Consider the following 13,681-nt stretch of genomic DNA (forward strand, 5'->3'; position numbering starts at 1 on the left):
ATCGCTTTCTTATCCTTTGAACCAATCCAGCCATCACCTTCATGTTTGATCTTCATTAACAGAGTCCTAGACCCTCTAACACCCTCATCCAACCTTCATTTCCTTTTTCCCACCATTTTTCCTCCTCCAAACCTTCAAAAATCCTCTTTCGGATCTTCCTGTAGAACATCCTGTAGAACCCCTGCAGACTTCCTGTAGAAGATCACGTGAGCAGTTTCTCGAGATCTGATCATTATGAAACTCTTGAAAGGGTGATAGGGACCCCTTAGGCCCTCTTCTCACCTTCCCAACGTCTTGAAAGCACCCAATCCATTTCCTTTCACCAATCAACCTCTGCACAATCAAAAATAGTTAAAGTACATGCATAATAATTCTGCAAAATTACTCAAAAATAAAAAAAGATGTTTCTTCCACATTTTCCTTCAGAAATAGCTTAAGTACATGCATTTCATATTGACAGTAGTCCATGGCATCCATTTCAGTAGTTTCCTCTCTTTTTCTCTCAAAGGTAGGGTTAATGGGTAAAATTAGGGTTTGCTAGGGTTTGTGTTTCCTTTCAGCTTTCATCTTATTTCTGCAAGTAAAATAGCCCTTTTGAGATTAGCTTTCTTCCGTCACGATTAAAAGCTTCTTCTGAGAACTCATAGAAGTTGGATTGAGCTCCTAGTGAACTTGTGCCAGCTGATCAAGTGACAGCCTGTAGTAAGAGCTAGTACTTGTGCATACAACACCGTCACTTCCAAGTTTGTTACGAACTACCAGGTTGATAAAATTAAAGAAGGGAGTCCCAGGAGTTATATCATCATTGCTGCAATACTAGAGCCCACCACCATCCCAAAGGGTATGGTTTATGGTGAGGTACAGTTTCAAGATTCAATCTGTTGACTAAGTCCTCAAAGATTAGATTCGTTTGTGACCCACGATCGAAGAGTGTGTCACTCTTGGTGTGTTCAGATATGACCCTAACATGAAATAACTCAATTCATCTCTTTTCATCTGGAGTAGTAGTAGTGTTACATTTTTGTGAACTAGTTCTTGCAATATCTTGTTTTACTTTTATTCCCATGACAATGATTTTATTTTCATCACCTGATTCAGAACCTAAATCATCTTGAGTGATAGCAATGGTTTTTTGTTTCCCTTTATTGTTGAACTTATTTGGTCTCATTTCTGGATGCAATTTCTAGTAGTGGGCTTCATCATGCCCCTCTTTGGAACAATGTTTACATGTGATTTTATCCCCTTATTTCTTCACACTTGCATTCTTATTTCCCTTCCATTTCCTCATTTTTCTTTCTCCTTACTCTTAGGTGGCTTTTTATTACTATCCTCTTCATAAGTGTTCTTTCCTCTAGATTCAAGATACGTGGCTTGCACATATACCTCATCTAAATTGTTTGGGTTAAACATAAGGATAGTATGTTTCAAATAGGAATGTAAACCCCCAATATATTTCAACAATGTATCTTGGGAATTCAAATTCACTCCTAATAACAAAGCCCTTTTTATAAACTCCTTTGTATAATCTTGGACTGCTTGGCCTTTAAGCTGCCTAAAATTCTGCCAACTCATAATGGCTTTTAGCATATAGGCTAAAGGATAAAATTGTCTTTTAATTGCAGAAACGAATTCAACCTAAGTGATGGATATCTTATCATGGATTCTCACTTCCTCTTGAGTCTTTGCTTCCCACCAAACTAGTGCATCTCCTTCTAGCCTCAGTGAAGCCAACTAGATCTTTATGTCATCTTCTTAAAGGTTCTAAATTCTGTAGTATACCTCCAAATGTCAAATCCAATTTTCCAACTTTTCTGCATTCACCTCTCCATTGTAAATGGGAAGTTCAAATTTTATGTCCAATTTCAGTAATGGAGTTTTTTGTTTTGGGGTTTTGGAATGAGTATGGGAAGTTTCAGTGGTGGTATTGGAAGATGATGTTGTGTGAGATGGTGAATATGATGAGGATGGTGGAGATGGAGGTGGCTTTCCACCATTCCCTTTGGAATCCTTCTTCTCATCTTTTTTGTCCTTTGAGCTTCCTTCTCCATGTGGAGGTTTATAACTCTCTTCAACCATTCTAGTGTTCCTGATCTCTTCATAGAGGAATTTAACCATCTCAATCAAAGTATAGAAAGATTTCTTAAATTCTTCCTCTTCTGAAGAGGGACCTTCAGGCTGTCTTTCTCCAAACATAATGGCTATGCATTCAGGCTCAGAAATTTGTACTGATTATACCTCTTCAATCTCAGTTGAAGGAAAAACTTGAAGAGTTTCAAGTGCAGCTGGAATTGGAACTTTGGGTCATGGAGATTTTGGCCTTGTGGATCTCCTTCTTCTGGGCATTACCTCAGGAGTTGCAACCAATAGCTTCCCTTCTCCTCTCTACAACTTTAACCTTGTAAGCATCACAATTTTCCAAACATTAAAATCCTAATTGCACAAATTCAAGCAATCAAGCAATTCAACCTTGGGCTTTGATATCAAATCGATTTGTTTTTGTATGATTAGTTTTGCTGTGCTAATAAAAAATACAAATGTATAAACATGTGCTTCCTTTTTGCTTTTTGTGCTGAGGTTTCCTTAGTTGTTGGTGCTTACAAACAGGTAAATTTCCTTAAGTTAAACAAGACATTCATGAGCAAAATACCTTAAAAAATGAATAATGAACAACAAACATGTACAATTCAGCAAATCATCAAAGAGACACATTAACACAATGTTTTGATGGAGGATATCACCCATCCTGGGCTACATCTCATCGGTCCAGCTTCCATGGTTTGGGCCTCTGTATTAGCTCAATGTGGAAAAATTGCCATTTACAAATATTTATGGTTCCTGATACTTGCACCAATGTGTTTAGAAGGTCCAAATTAGCCAAGAACATTTCTTTCTGATCTCAATTTGGTTGAAAATTGCTCAAGTTATGTTGCATTCATTTCTTTCCTAATAATCCCTACTAAATCTGGATAGAGTCCAATTAAGTCCGCCAAAAATGGCAGTTTTTGCCTAATTTGGCATGCCGCCAAATCGCCGCCAACTTAATCCGAATTTTAAGTGAGTTTAATTAAATATTTAAATGGAATTAGTATTTAATTAAATGTGATTAGCACTAAGTGTTATCCTTTTTCTGGCCCTCAGTCATGTACTTGAGGTCGCATGGGGTGGGGGTTGGCTCCCACCACCCCGCTGTCGGACTTTAACCGCGCATTTAAATAGATGTATGTGACTGTCTATTTAAAATCCTACCTTGGTGGTTTGTTGGTAAGGTGTAGACTTTGGGTGGGGGAGGTTATGGGTTCAAAACCCGCCTCTGCCCAACCCATATGTTTTTGCCATATAATGTATACACCATATATATATAGTTTCTAACCATATATAAATATTTTCCATATGATATGCGACTTTGGATTTAATTTGAATGCACGGATTTAATAAATAATGTTTAATATATATATATATAGTTAAAAAACTATATAATATAAATAATAATTATATATAATATATAATACTATTTAAGTAAAAACAAATTCGAATTCCACCTTGGAACCAACTAGGCAATTTCACCTTCTCTAAGCCAAACTAGCGAATCTAGAGATGACACTTGTCACAGCCCCATTGGGCAAAAACCGAAGAAGATTCCCCTTGCTGACTAGACTGCCATGTCATCATTCTGTCTCGTTCTGTAATTTTGTTAGTTGTTTAGGAAAATGGACAACAGGCCTTTTCTCCTTCATCTGGACTCTATTTTTGGTTAAACGAATTGAGTTGTGATCTTCTTGACAAGACAGACGCAGTCATATAGTTTTTGAGCCAATCTGAGAACTTTGATTTTTGAGCTAAATACCGAGCACCTGATCATTTGGCCTCCAAAAGATATTTGCACAAACTACAACGTTTTCGCCATTCATGGATGTGGTTCGATATGTGTGTAGTATATGTTTGCTTGAAATGGGTTAGGATTTCCCGTCCAGAGTCCTGGAGGGCCGAGAGTTGGAAGAATGTGAGGAATTCTATGGCGAGAGAACCACATTTCCCATGTGACCTAGAGGGTTGGACTATGTACCATTTTTCTTCTGGCCTCATGAGGGTGTGTTGAAATAGTATCAAGTGAATAGTGTCTTCTATGATACTGTTGGATGAACACCAAATATGAAAGGTCATAACATGGTTTCCTGGATATTCTCCTTATTTCCTTAAAATTTCGGAACATTTGAAGGTAGCTTGGTTGGCATGGGTGGCCAATTCTAGTTGTGCGATAGGATCATTGGTTAAATAACTTAAATTGTGAAGATTTAAGGGAAGTGTGAGAGGGGTTACCCTGGTGGGTACCACGTGGACTCTCTAGAAGGGTATTGTGTGGGATTCCCTGAGGGGTAGTGTGAGAGGTCCCCTGAGGGGTAGCATGTGGAGTCCCTTTAGGGGTAGTGAAAGGAGTGTTTTGACAAGGAGGGGTCGCAACCAAATTTGCACTGATAAAGGATGATCCTATAACGACGTCTGTGTGGTGTCTTCTACGCCTAAATGGCAAGAGACCTAGCACACCTCCCAGTAATGGGGGATGTTTTAGAAATTTCTAGAGTGACAACAAGCCATGGGGTCCCCTATGGTGTCGATTAGAGTGTGTGTCACTCCATGTGATGAGGGAAGGAGATAAGTATGAAAGCAAGTAAATCACATACATAAAACAAAGCGAAAAATAAAATGATCAATCAAACAAAAAAATTGTTTTTATTTGTTTTTTGCATATGATAAAATATTCTATGAAGACCTATTTGTCCTTACCACTCTCAAAGTAACTAGGCCTTACAGAGATATATTTTAATGGATATTGGGGTACCATCTCGAGAGAACAGGTAACACTTTCCAGGAGCCGGAGAATCAGCTAAGGTAATGGATGAGGATTTAGTGTTTCCCACACCTCCACCTATAGGGAAAGGATGCCCTAATTTTGGCCATAAATATACCTTCGGCCCACGGGAGCAGTCGAGTCTTTAGCTTCGTGGTAGTTAGTTACTAGTAATGAGCACTAAATAGGTCAGGTAGCCCCAAATAGTACTACATGCACTGGACCTAAGACAAACCTCCTCTAAATTGGCTCTTTGATGTGCTCAGGTAGTATTTTCTATTGGATGATGAATGATTTTAAACACCCTAAAAGTAAACTTCTACGTTTCAAATATGTAACATGACCATGGCATATTATGGGATGCCTACCCCCAATGGTCCTAACCTGAACTATAAATTCTTTTGTGACCCCTGTGAGGAAATTTAGTTGGTTCAATTTATGGTTGATTTTAGGAGTCTTGCTACAAATATTGTGTGATAATGTAAACTAAAATACACTAAGTAAAAAAATCTTCGGAAACTGGATGCCCTTTTATACAAATCTTATATAAGTTTAGCGTGTGACATGTAATGTGTGTGCAAGTGGGAAGGTAAACATACAAAGTGTGATAAGATGGGGATATTCAACGATCCTTTACAATACCCTCTAATTACACTAATTTTTTATTGTTCCTTGCATGAAAAAGAAATAATGTTTGGATAATGGACCACTTAGTCTTTTCCTCTTACACTATGTGTGCCAAAAGGGCGATGGGAAACTCAAGTTCTTTAAGAAATATTTCATATGCAAGCCCAGGTTCATCTAAAAGATGCAAGGGAAGAAAAAATTACTTACTTCCCATAGTAACACTTGGTCCTAGTCCTAAAAACAATTGAAATGAATTTTTTTTCGTTAGTAACAAGATATGTGGATAATGGGCCACTTACTCCTTTACTTATTAAGCTATATGAGTTGTGACAAATAGAAAAATAAATTGAAAAATATATGTGGAATGTGGCCACTTACCTTTTCCCCTAACTAAGTTATATGAGAAATGCAAATAAAAAGTAAAGATAATGTAATTACTCTACTAATAGTGAATAGTAAAGAAACTAGGCATTCTGAACTAATTGGAAACAAAATGTAGAGGTGAAGGCAATTCACTAGAGGCTTCCAATCACCTAGGAAAAGAAAATTACAATGGTTTTTTATGCTCTCTGTAAAATTCATGGGTTTTCCTGTGCACAGACGTGCGTGCGCATCTGTGTGAACAAAATACGCATGAACGATGAAAAATAGTGAACACACCAAGTAGTGATAATGCACAGAGGAGGTCCTACAAAAAACACCCGTTAGAGTAAAGAAAATAAACTAGTTGAGTCACCAAATCTATGGTAGTGTATTTGTTGCTATGGGGTACCAAAAGACACCTTCTTAGAATTTGGTTGTTCTCTACAAAGAAAACATAGATGGTTGTTGTTAGTGGACAAGCATGAGTAAACAAAGCATTATAAATGGTTAAGACAATGCATACATAGACATAAACTAACAACTAATAATCAAACATATAGACAATGCTTGATGAAGCAAACAAGACAACAAAGTAATGGAAAAGGGCTCCCTCTATTGACTGTTAAATGTAAAAGAGATGCGAAGGATGAATACTAAAACACTTGGAGGGAATTGTTTGAGTTATGGTGCTAAAAAACTACCAACAAGGAGGTTCCTTTCCTCAATCTCTTTGCAAGATTCTCCTCTCTCTTAAAGAAGTATGAGGACTCTCTCAATGGTGAAATCCTCTTCCCATAAGAATACTGGATTGCTGTGACACAATTTGGGTAGCATAACAATTCTCTACTTCATATTCTCAACAATGGAATGCAAGATTTCTTGAGAGAAATTTTCCCAAGCATAACATTGCCTTGTTTTTGGTCTTCCAATGGCCTCTTAATATAAAATTGTGAATCCCTCTTCCCTCTCTTGGTCTATTAATGAGAAAATGACTTATGAGTAGGACAAGAGGATCGCTTGGTGTTATAGACATTTTTGTGCCTTACAGCATTGAGCATGAAATGTCCATAATCCAAGGGATCCAAAGTCCCTAAACATGTTGTTCCTACCCCTAGAGGAACAAGGCTAACAAACCACAACAATTCACAGAAGTTCTCCACCAGAAACTGCTCAAAAACAAGTCAATTCATGATCAATTCAGAGGCTCCACTAGCTGTCTGCGCTGAAATGCAGAGATTGCACTGGCTAGGTGCACTGTAACGCAGGTAGAAGCACTACCAGGGTGCGCTGAGCGGGAAGTGACAAATGGCAAGTTCATTCAACGAGGTGGAAAGACCGTGGAAGCTTCCAGAATCTTCTCCAATGACACTTGCCTCAAGGAATTCGACTAGTGATGAGTAAGAGGCTCTTAGTCTCCAAGTGGAAGCAAGAACTGACAGAGGGAGAGGACACTAGTCAGATCTCAAGCTGACTCATCCTCTCTCCAAACATCTATATATGGATCTCTCCTCCATGAGATCTGGGAGGCTGGAATTTTGTTATTGCAAAGAATTGCTATTGGTTTGAGATTGGAATCATTGGGTGCTTAATGCTTTGAAGGAAGGTGAAGATAGGAATTTCATTTGCTGGGAAGGAGATGCTGGATTGGAGCCCTCTGGGTTGTATCTCTTCTTGAACCTTGTTATTCATCAATAAAGCTATCTTGGTTTCTCCTATATACTGATGTATCTTTGATGTATGATTGCATTAGTATGTTTAGTTTATTTCTAATCCTGAACTAGTTATGAATATGAATCTATGTCTTTGTGTAGTGTTCTCTTCTTGTAATCTTGCAGAAACCTGTTGAAGTTGGGCGAGCGAGAAGGCAAGTAGCTGGGAACTCTCAAAGAGAAGAGAAACCGGATCGAGGGACAAACGGAAGACACCGGTTAGTCCATCCATCTCTCTTCATTCTTAATTCATAAAGGAAGAATACTAGAATAGCTGTTTCTGTTTGTTGCTAAGGCACTGTCACACCTTAGGTGGATAGGATCGTCCTGCATAGGCATTTTTCCCTACAACAAATTGGAGACTCCGCTGGGGAGATCTGTTTAGTCATTTTATTTGTGTCTCTATCATTGTTTGTTTCATAGACTCAACAACAACAATCAAACTGCATCTGCTATTCTCAGATGCAAAGTAGACAGCGGCCGCTTTGATCCAATCACTGGATTTGTCTATGATCTGAACAATGGACTCACAAATGATTTGATGATCCTTTGTGATAGATCTTAGCCCTCCCTCAAAGCATCCCTTTGATCATACCTTGCTTGTTGCTTTGATTTGGCCTGAAACTGTAGATTAAATAGCAAACTGTGACCCAGAACCCAGTGAGGAACTCTCGTTTCTCCTTCAGCGTAGACCCTGTGAAGAGGTTCTGCATTTCAACGCAGGTCCCGTGAAGGATACCTGCGCTGAATTTCAAAACCTCTGTGTTGAGGGTGCGTTGATCCAGTTAGGCCTTTGTGCAACTGGGGTTCTCTGCTCTGTTTTTCCTTGTTTGGATCTTTGATTTTTGCAGCCTGTAACCAGAATAGGTACCTGTCTGATAACTCCTTTTCTCTGCTTAAATTCCGCCTCCTTTTGTACAAAAAGACTGTGAGTGTTTTTATGTGTTTGTGGCGTCATTTACAGTTTTCCTTTGCAAGAGTGAAATAGTCATCATGTAGCCCTTGATTCAGATCTGTTGATTGTGATCTTAGGAGAGAGTTCATTGGCTGTTTACAGTTGATTATACATTCATTTTTGCTTTTGGTTTGAGTTTGTCTCTTTTGAGTGTCAAAACAAGTATTCATTTCGAAAATCGTTAAGTGTTGTAATCTTTTCTACCCTTTCTGATTTCGAAAAAGTAAACTTGTTTGTATTTGTCATTTAAAAGCAAATTCAAAGTTGTACAAAAAGCTTTCTTTTTAGGCATCAATATTAAGAGAGTGGAAAACAAACACCTGCATTGTGCATTTGCATTTTGATAGTTTGCATGCTTGATTTAGGAAAAGTGCATTAGAGTGTGCTGGTTATTCTTTGAGAAAAGATGGTGTCTTTCTTTTCCCTTTGTAGCTAGGATTTTCATTGTTGAAACGATATAAAAGCTTGCTTATCATCTTTAGACTGCATTTAGGAATTGTATCATACATCTCGTGGTGAACCTCAAAAGGCAAACTTCTAAAAAGATCAACCTAAAATAAATTGAATGAACTTAACAACGCTTTGTAACTTAACGCACAACATAGAGGTCTAGGCTAGAGATGTGTTCCGGCGTCGTAAAGCCTGGTGACTGTCGATCTCGCTGATGGTGGGTGATTCCTCCTGAGGGACGATAGTGCCAGTACGGATTGTGCTCCCACGTACCGTCGAGTATATATTGGGAGACCCCTATAGGCATAAAACCTTTATCCTTAGGAAGCCGTGTCGGCCGCCCTACTGATCGCAATGCACTTAACACAGCATTCAGGAAGATCGACCGCCCGTACCTTAAAAAGTATTCTGCAGTTTTGCGAAAAGTTTGGCACACCCTCTACCTAGAACTCCAGAGAAGTTCCTTTTGGCCTTTTTCAGACTCTATAACGGAAAAAGTCCATCCGAGCATTTGTCACTTCGGGCTCGTTAAAACATCAAAGGAGACTAGAGTCATCTTTAGCTTTTTCTCGACTCTTTAAAATTGAAAAAGCAAGTTGTGTCTAAAGCGTCGTTAAAATTTATTTTAAACGGAACAATCACCCCTTCTTCCTGCGTTGATCTTTAGGTTGAGAAAATGGAGCATACCAACCAAGGAATTCCCCTTGGTGGAAATCCTAGTCCCTTCTCCTCTTGGGGAGATGTTGGTGCACCCCATATGGCCACATTGTCGCTTCCAGGACTGACAATTGGCTTGCCGGTCTGGCTCTTCTCAACCAATGTCGTTCAGAACACCACTATTCCTGAACAGTCGAATCAATAGTTAGACCAGACCAGAGTTACCCACCAGCCTTCTACTCCATCTAATTCTTCCTCTCTTCCTTCCTCTTCGCTTGACGGAACTGGTAAAACAAAAAACCAAGTTCCTAAGGAGAAGAAGGAAAAGAAGAAGAAAGAGAAGAAGAAGAAGGAGCCAAAAGCGACTGGGGGCAAACAAGTGTCGTCTGACAAAAATCCACACACAACACTGACTAGGCCTAAATCGCCATGTGTCATATGCAAGGGAGACCACTTCCACAGAGATTTTCCCTGCATCCCTCGGATACTAAGGGACTGGTCTCCCCGTTTGCACAATTCGGTGGCGTCAACCTCTGATAGCCATGTTGACAGCACACCGTCAACTAGTGAAAGTGAAGCCACAGGACAGAGAGGGAAAGCTAGATTTCCCTGCAAACTGTGTGAAGGCGACCATGCCATCCACCGTTGTCCCTGCTTAGGCGAGGCTAAAATAGTTTTGGAAGATCGCCCGATTTTACGAGCGCAACTTCCTCCTGGATATCAAAAACTCTTGCCAAGTCCTTCACCAGTTGAGAACCCGGCTGGCCCGCTCAGGTGGTCAGCCGAAGCACCTATCATTGAGGATGAACCGTCTGAATCCATACCTGACGAAAGTCAAAAGGTTGAGGCGGCAGTTGACCCGGTTTTGTCTTCAGAGGCTAGATCTTCGAATGATACCATCACAGAGGAGAATAAAGACGACACCGTCCAAATTCTCTTCATCAACACAAACTCCGACGAACAAGGGGGCAATTTGCCCATTCCTTTATCGCAGGAAGGAACGTCGTCAGAGTCATACCCGGCCGTCTATTCGGTCCCACCACCAAGCAACCTAGTTGTCTCGTTCGACTGGAACCAACTAGGCAGACCCCATTTGCCAGCAAGCATACCATTCAGAATTATCGTCCAAATATATAGAATGGTAATGGCTGGCACCATCATTGATGAGGGGGCATCTGTGAGTATCCTTTCCTCTATTTCTTGGAAAGCGCTTGGTTCGCCAGCGCTTTTGCCTGAAATGAGAAATCTGACAGGCTTCGATAAAGGAACCAGTCGACCTTTAGGGATCCTCCCCAATGTGCCCATAACATTGAAAGGGAAGACCGTTCAAATGAATGTGATGGTCGTTCGAGGACCCTTGGATTATAACCTACTCCTTGGACGAGACTATATATATTGCATGGGAGCTATTGTCTCCTCACTCTTTAGAGTAATGTGTTTTCCGCACGAAGGAAGAGTGGTCAAGCTCGTGGACTAGATTTCATTTCCCGGATCATGCATTGCAAATAGTCATATACCTTCCCTAAATGGTCTCTTCACGCAAGAAATGTCTCAACCCACGGTCCGTCCTCCCGATGAGCGCGAGTAATCCGGAAGGATATGACTGGAACCCAGGGGGCATGCATCCTGGTCTGCTTCGGTAGGAAAACTTTGGGTATAAGGTAGGTTTCCGCGTGAGAATATGACTAGTCCATACCCCATCCGTGGTTGGAAGTGGGGTTGTTCTGGAATAAGATTCTTTTGTCAAAGTTATGTGAGTTGACAGACGGAGTCTCTCACCTTTGTCTATTTCGGTAGATATCGCCGAAGAAGTGTTTTGTTTGAAAGATTAACGAGGCAATCTTTGGGTAACCTGAAAGAGGTAGGCCTCTCCCGGTAAAACAAATTTTTTATTGGACTAAGAAGAGGTAACCTTGAAATCGTACTTTATGCCTGGGGGCATGCAAACATTTTGGAGTGCAAGCAAGGGGCGACTATTTATTTTTTTAAATTTTTAGGTCCTCCCTTTAAACCTGTAGGTTTAACCCTTTAAACTCATAGGATTAGTCGTTTCCGAACTTGCATAAAGAAAGGATCCGGAGCAAAGGTTTGTGAGATGAAGCTCCATAAAAAATAGAATCTTAATGAGACATTCTTATCATATGACTAGATTAATCGAGCAGTTTTAGCACACAGTTCATGCTCGTTAAAAAATAAACGCAAGATCTGAGCAGTTTTAGCGCATAGTTCATGCTCGTTAAAAAATAAACATAAGATCGAGCAAATGTTTCCACCCGCATTTAAGCTCGTTAAAAAATGAACTATTCCGGTAAATAACCACCGTGAATGTAATATCATCAGCCATTAAAGCCTTGGTCGTGTTTGCCCATCACCTCCACTTTCCCATTGGCTGGTCGTTCACCTCCATATGATTGTTCACCCATTTTGAGGAACAGCTGCGAAGAGTGATTTCACTAGCCATCCTTGTGACACTGCCGTGATTGGAAAATTCCAACCCGTACCTGGAATTAGCTGCTAACCCGTTTTATCACTCGTTCCTCAAAAGACGAGTCTTCTTTAAGCTCTTTTCATCTGACTCGTAAAATATGAAAAGATTGCCGAGTTTTGGCCTTCCAGCTCGTTAAAGCGACCGGAAGAGCTATCCCTCCTCTAGATTTTAATCTTTTTGGACCTGAGGGATTATTGCACAAAAAGATCGAGCGCTTGTTTTGTTCGGCTCGTTAAAACTATCGAAAACTCATCCCTTCTGTAATGTTTTATACTTTTTCGGACTTAAGGGATTAGATGACGAAAAAGAACTTTCGGAGTTGACTTTACGTACCTTTTCAGACTCTCTAAAAATGAAAAGGACTGAGTTATATTTGTCGTTAGACTCGTTAAAAGCATTAAATAGCGACAAACTTGTCTTTAGACGAGAACGAGTTTCACTATCGCTAGGCTCGTTAAAACATAGCGATGGGTTTGCCCGAAGGGCAAGTTATAGAACAAGCATATGTTATCCTCCTCAAGCTTGACAAAAATAAAGAGGTACTGGTCAGCAATGACTGGGGAAAAATTGGGAGAAACTCAAGAAAAATTTGATGGTAGCAAGTCGCTCTTGAACATGACACTTTTCCTCCGTACCACAGTCGGGTTGGGTTGTTTCATTCACCGGTCACATCACCATGGTCTCGCCATACCATCCGTATTTGGGGTAATGCTACCGATCCATCGCATAAGTGTTGCCATATGTTCAAGAGAAGTCGTTCAGAGAAGTCAACCGTGTCCCATCCACTGCCATACATTATCCTTCATCCTTTCATGACCGCCACCCTGAATCATATGTCATCACATCGTTTTCACCTCCATCAAAATCATTTGCTTCGTTCCGTTTCACTGATGTGGGATGCCCTCCTTTGACGGATCGCTTCTTGTCGACATCAGCTCATTATCCAAGAAGTTGATCTAGGAACACCCCCTTTAGTACTTTGAAGCTTGCATGCCTCAATGGCAAGTTTCTCACTTCCGGCGACAGGTATACATCAATGACCTTCGACCGAAAGATTTTGCGTGGTGTTCGACGCCAAGTCCTTTATTCACACCACGTGAATTGTACTGTAGTACCTTGAGGGTCATTATCATTATCGGTGATTACTCTCGCGCTTGTTAACGATTTACCTCATTGACCGGTAATCAAGCGATGTCTTTGCATGTTCGACTTCAGAACATTTCTCACATGGATCGACTTGTACTTAGAGTGAAGATCGAACGAGTTTGAAGACCCCTGATCTAGTTTCATCCATCCGGGCTACGATATATATTCAGGAAAGATAAAGACATTGACATGTACATCATTGCAGCAGATAATCATCCTACACAAAGGATGATAATTTCATCAAAATTATCAGTCTACCATCAGACGATTGTCTGTTCTATGTACAGAAAAATGAGTTTATAAAGCTGAGCATGGGAATGCCCGCCTCAGCTAGATCATGAAAGCAGTATGAAAAATAATGTATTGTATTGTATCTTATTACAGGTCTCCTCCCAGCATTGAATGAACTTCGGATCCTCCTAATAAAGCATTTCACTCGA

This window comes from Pinus tabuliformis, chromosome 7 (genome assembly GCF_031772625.1).
Source record: "Pinus tabuliformis cultivar Carrire ecotype Pingquan chromosome 7, CPIR1, whole genome shotgun sequence".
Classification (NCBI taxonomy): domain Eukaryota; kingdom Viridiplantae; phylum Streptophyta; class Pinopsida; order Pinales; family Pinaceae; genus Pinus; species Pinus tabuliformis.